Source organism: Suricata suricatta, chromosome 5 (assembly GCF_006229205.1).
Source record: "Suricata suricatta isolate VVHF042 chromosome 5, meerkat_22Aug2017_6uvM2_HiC, whole genome shotgun sequence".
NCBI classification, from domain to species: Eukaryota; Metazoa; Chordata; class Mammalia; order Carnivora; family Herpestidae; genus Suricata; species Suricata suricatta.
This window is the reverse complement of record NC_043704.1, coordinates 2825271-2831722: the sequence shown is the minus strand read 5'-3', so window position 1 is coordinate 2831722 and position 6452 is coordinate 2825271.

The following is a 6452-nucleotide window of genomic DNA, read 5'->3' as shown; positions in this document are numbered from 1 at the left end:
ACCCTCAGGTAGGGCGTGACCAGCCTCAAGCACTAGGTGATTATCTATAGCCTCCATCTGTAGGCCCGCCCCTAGAAATGTTAAGGGTGTTAGCTGGCCTTTCCTGATTGGGTGTTCCAAGGGTGGTCCCTCCTGCCCTGGGCAGTGTGTGCCCTTCTATTGTCTAATGATTCTGAGAAGCCGACACCTAGGCCTCCAAAGGCAGAGGGAAACTTGAAGCCTGTCCTGGAGTCGGTTTAGTTCAGACCTGCGTCCTTACACCTACAGCCCATTGATTGTAAGAGTTACCTTAAGATGGTGACCGAGCAGCCATTTTGCTGTGGGTTAGAGAAGAACTTCGTGCACCAACAACCCCCACCCCCCACCCGCAGACCTGGAATGTCCCGTGCCAGCTTGAAAATAGCCAATCATGAAGCCCCAGCTTCCCATCACCCTGACAGAGGAGGCAACCTATCACATCCCACCACGTCCCTAAAGTGCCCTTATTTGGTGGTCTGCCCTTCCAGGACCAGACAGGAAGTCTTTCGTCCATAAAATTCCTCGCCCCTCCTGCACCAGCTGCGACTTCCCTGACTCCCGACTCCCGGAGTCACAGAACCTCGCCCGGGAATCGCAGATCCCAATAAAGGTTTTCTGGGCTCCATAACTTGGTCTCTTTCTTTCCTCTCGTCTCTGCCTCCATCTATTAAATCTTACTTTGATAAACACCTGAGGCTGGCCAAGTATATAACATTTGTCCGAGGACTCCTTGCAGTCTTTTTCCTTTACATTTATTTATTTTGAGAGAGACAGCGCAGGCAGGGGAGGGGCCCAGAGATAAAGAGAGACAGAATCTCAAGCAGGCTCCTGGCTGTCAGCTGTCAGCACACAGTTCCACTCAGGCTCCAAATCTCAGAAAGCACGAGATCAGGAGATCAAGAGTTGGATGCTTGATCGACTGAGCCACCCAGGTGCCCCGGAGTTAAACTTCCCTGTCACGGGGCTCCTGGGGGGCTCCGTCAGCTGAGCATCCAACTTCAGCTCAGGTCATGATCTCACCGCTCATGAGTTCAAGCCTTGCATCGGGCTCTGTGCTGATGGCTCAGAGCCTGGAGCTGCTTCAGCTGTGCCTCCCTCTCTCTCTCTGTTTCTCTTAAGAAGAAATAAAACATTTTTTTTTAAATTTAAACTTCCCTACTGTCTTAATGCTAATGCTTTGCTAGAGGGAAACTCTAGCCTGACACGAGCCAGGACTCCAGTGATCTGTGAGTCTTCTTTAGCATATGAGCATCTCACTGGAAACTTCCCCTTGCTTCTACCTCCCCCAGCTCCCAAGTATGTAACCAGTCTCTCCCTCCAGTCCTGGGCCAGCGATTCCTGTCCCCATGCTCTGTCCCCGGGCTTTAATGAAACCACCGTTTTGCACTCAAGACATTTCAGGAATTATTTCTTGATCATTGGCTATGGACCCCACCGCCCCTCCCAAACTGCCTCAGAGCCCACCCATGTGGAGCGTCTGCTGGCGTTCTAGAGGACATGAGACGTCCGCATGAGACGTCCCTTCCAAACTGGCCAACAGCCACATCACGCTGTTCTGAGCATCAGGATGTGATGCGACCGATGGCTCCCGTGGCCACGTGCCCACTCACCCACCCCTCTGCTGAACGCCGAGCCCCCTGATCTATGCTGCAGGTCATGCTGGTGGAGCAAATGTGCTGTGACCTCAGAGACCGTAGCCCTGGCTGAGGTCCTGCGGGCAGGAATCCCGTGTCTATTTTTGCTAAACCTATGATTGCCTCCCCCAGTGTCTGGGGTCGTCAGCACGGCCCCTGTGGCTGTTGGTCTCCTTGACGGACCGTGACCTCTCAAGGACTCAGTGATGGCGTCTGGCTGGGAGGCCGAGCCCTCTGCAGCAGGGGCGGCCGGGCCAGTCTCCGTACAAGGAAGCTATCGGGGAAGCACCCAACTCTTGACCTCTGCTCAGGTCATGATCTCATGGTTCCCGAGGTCGAGCCCTGCGTCAGGCTCTGCACTGGCAGTGTGGAGCCTGCTCGGGATTCTCTCTCTCTTCTTCCCTCTGCCCCTCCCTCCTTCTCTCTCAAAATAAAAAAACATTACTGCGGGAGACCAGCCCACGCACCAGAGTCTAAGGGTCTCTGAGTAGGGGGTTGGTGTCGGCGAAATATCTACAAGAAAGAACACAGACAACATGAATGGTGGAAGAGACCACCCTTTACTGTGAAACTTGGTGTCTTAAATACCATAGGTGATTACATCTTTCTTTTAATGATTACATTGTTTGTTACTTCTTAGGAATCACATGTTTCAGAATAGATCATTGTTTTCATGGAAGAGAGAACAGAAAATTAAAGACAGAAATGGAGTACAATACAGAAGATCAAAAAACATAATTTACCACTAAAAATACATCAGCAGGAGTCTTATTTTGCGTACATAGTGTAATATTAACTGAGGCTTATGACAAGGCTATTTTTCTTTAAAGGTTAACAATAGTCTGTGAGTAAGGTGCCTCTAACCAGGGGGGAAGTTTCAATGAGAAAGTCTGCCCATTTACTGAAGCCACAATTACCAAGTGGCATGAACAATAGGAGAACAAACCCCAGTCTCTGATCCACTTAGGTCAGGCAGTCAAGCGCACACATTTTCAAGCAGGGGAAGCAGGGTCCCAAAGGCCACACAGCACTTCTGGCTGGATGGGCCCCAACATCTCCCCGCTTTTTATTTTTTCAAAAAGGGCCTTTTCCAGAAATGTGATAGTATAGGCAAGGAAAGGACCGTGCCTGTCTTAGGTTGGAGGCCTGCCAATCCTTCTTACCCGTCATGGGCACACCCAGAAGCCTGTGTCTGAGTAGCCTGTCTTAGGTTGATAGGATGGTAAGGCCTCTCTTACCCGTCATTGGCTAGCCAGCCTGTGCCTCTTGCCATAATATAGCTCTTCATCGGCCTCCTGATCGGCCATATTGAGCTTATGATTATGGATCTGGATAGGCCGTATCTTGATAGCATCTCTTTGCTGCCTTAGAAATGCCATGACCTTATTGAATAGAACAGGGCCCAAGGACACTAAGATCAATAAACCCACAATAGGTCCTAAAGGCGGGAGGAGACAATTTTCCATTTAAGAGTTGCAAATCTTTGATACCATGATCGTCATACCAGGAAGAGTTAATATTGACAGGAATCATAATATAAGGTGGTTAATAATTTCTTGAGTAGTTAAAGCTAATGTTACATATTTAGACATATTGTTAATAAAAGAGGTTGTATATATTTTTTTAATTAAAGCAACAGTAGACACAGTAAGCTTTTTAATTTGCCCCCAAGTAGAAAGGGGACTTTTTCTGGTATTAAATGATGGATGGATATCACTTGTCCGTTTGCAGGAATGTAGGTGGAGTCTTCTTATCTTCTGATTCAGGTAGTCAGTTGTTGTCTCCGATGAAATTTGTTGGTGAATTCGGTAAAGGCGTAGAGACATAGCGAATCAGGCGATCTGGCACCCAGATAGGCGAATCACTTTCCTGGGGGAAAATACAAGCAAAACCTCGACCCGCAGTTAGTAAGACATCAGGGCCTTTCCAGACTCCTGAGAGCACATCTTTCCATTTTACTAGAGGCTTTGTAGTTAGTATACTCTGCCAATGCTTAAGCATCGGGGTTTCCCCAGAATTGTCTGGAGTCAGGTGATTTAAGACAAACATACAGTGAGCCAGAATTTGATGAGGTGAAGCATTCTTGAAATCTGAATTTTGAAGTCTTACTATTTGATTTTCTAAAATTTGATTAGTTTTCTCAATAATAGCTTGACCCTGGGGATTATAAGGAATTCCTGTTGAATGTTGAATATGAAACTGTTCACAAAGATCTTTGAAACTCTTTGATATTGGCCCATTATCAGTCTTAATTTTGAAAGGCATTCCCAATACAGAGAAGCATTGAAATAAATGTTGTTGAACATCCTTAAAAGCCTCTCCAGTTCGAGCAGATGTAAAAAGTGCATGAGAATAGGTATCCACAGTGACATGAACAAAGGACAATTTTCCAAAGGAATTAACATGAGTCACATCCATCTGCCATAAAGCATTAGGTTTTAAGCCTCTAGGATTAATGCCCACATGTGAGACCCCTGAATTTATAGGTGGGCAAGAAGAACAGTTCTTAACTATTTGTCGAGCCTGTTCTCGAGTGATCTTAAATTGTAGCCTCAGAGCCTTCGAGCCCTGATGATGAATCTTATGAGACTCTTGGGCTTCATGCGCAGGATCCATAGTTAGACAAGCAACTTTAGTGTGAAAGTCAGCTAAAGCATTTCCCTCAGAGAGGGGGCCAGGCAACTTAGAGTGAGCTCTGATGTGTCCTATGTAAAAAGGTTCCTGGCGTTGTTGAACATTAACCTGTAATTGCAAAAGTAAACCTGAAATTCCTGTTTCATAGAGAGGAACTGTTGCAGTTTCAATGGCTGGAAAGAGTCCAACCACATATTTAGAGTCTGAAAATAAATTAAACCTCTCTGGAGTTTCTTGAAACAATCTGATAACAGCGACAAGTTCAGCTCTCTGGGCTGAAGTTTCCTCAGTTTGAAAAGAAATCATTTTAGGTTTAGATGGGTTTTCATAAATGATTATAGAAGCCATGCCATTAGAGGACCCATCAGTAAATGCTAAAAAGGCATCCTCCAAAGGTTTAGTTTTTGTTCTTGTGGGAAAAATAAAAGAATTTAATTTGCCAAATTGTAACATAGGGTCCTTAGGTATATTAAAGCCAAGATTGCCTGTATACCCAATCATAGCAACCTGAAAATCCGTAAATCCCTGTATTAATTCCTCAATCTGAAATTTAGAATACGGAAGAACAATTTTTGTTGGCTCTTGTGCAAATAATTCTCTGCTTCTTTTTCTCCCCTTAATAATTAATTGTGCTATTAAAGATGGATAATCGGCCAAAACTTTCTTAGGAGTGGCTGACAAATAGAGCCATTCTAGTATTCCCTCTTGCCATAGGCAAGCGGTGGGAGAGTGTTCAGCTGGTAAAATTATTAAAGACCAAGGCTCATTATAATTAACTCTAGTAAGCATGGCTCCTTGTCGAGCCTCATTAACTTTAGACAAGGATTCCGAGGCTAAAGGAGTTAACTCTCGTTTGGAATTTGGATGGGAGTCTCCATGCAAGATTTCAAACAGCGAGATAAGACCTTTAGTAGACAGTTTTAAAAGAGGCCGAATCCAATTAATATCTCCTAATTGTTTTTGAAAATCATTTAAAGTACACAAGTATTCTGTCTTTAACTGTAAAGGTTGTAAAGTCACAGTTTGATTTTCAATTAATCTTCCCAAATAAGAGTAAGGTGGATCAATTTGAATTTTTTCAGGGGCCACCTTCAAACCATGAACGGATAAGGTTTGAATCAATTCATCTAAAACATTATGAAGATGGGCTTTGTCCTTATGTGCTAAGAGAATGTCATCCATATAATGAATTAAATAAATTTCAGGATATTTATTTCTAATTTCACTCAAAGCCCTATCAACATATTTCTGACACAAAGTAGGAGAATTCTTCATCCCTTAGGGAAGAACTTTCCACTGAAATCTCTGAAAGGGCCTTTTGAAATTTGGAGACGGTAAGCTGAAGGCAAAATGTTTGCAATCATCAGGATGTAAAGGTATAATGAAATACAATCCTGAAAGTCTATTACTATAATATTGTCTCCTTTAGGAATTGCTAAGGAGAAGGGAGGCCTGGCTGAAGGGCTCCCATTATTTCCACTGTCACATTAACTTTAAAGTTTGTAAGTCCTTTTTTAATTTTTTCAATTTTGGATTTTTGGGTAGAGAGGAATTAAAAGGCAGTGGGGGATGAGGAAAATCAGGTAGATCTTCTCTCTCTTTCTCTGCCACATATTTAGCCTCTTTCTCTCCTAAATCTGTCTGATTACCATCAATAACTTCCCACTCAAAATCCTCATTGTCCTGAGCTGCCATTACCAAGGGAGTAGGAGTTTGACCTCTAGGGGAAAGCGGAGTAGTCTCTGTGGCTGTATTATTAGGTGACAATTTACTTCCCCTATGGTCAGGATCTAAAACATCTCTAATCAAATTCCACAGAGAAAAAGCATCTACAGGGACATTTTCTGGTCCATGCAGAGGATAATACAAGCGAAACTGTTCCCCAACTTTGTTCCAAGTTTGTAAGTTAGCAGTGCCCTCTTCCGGAAACCAAGGACATTGCTCCTGAGCAAAGTGTAAAACTCCTGCCATTTGGTTATGAGTCACCTTAATCCCTCTTTGATTAAGGAGGTGCGAAAGTATCTCAGTAAAAAGTCTTGTCTCTTTAGAAGCTGTACTGCCCATCCCTTATTTCTTATGTTACGGTGACGCAAAGACAAACAAAGGGTAGGGTGCCCCCTCTAATGAGGAGACCAGTCAGATGCCTGTCTGGCCGTGTCCCGAAGG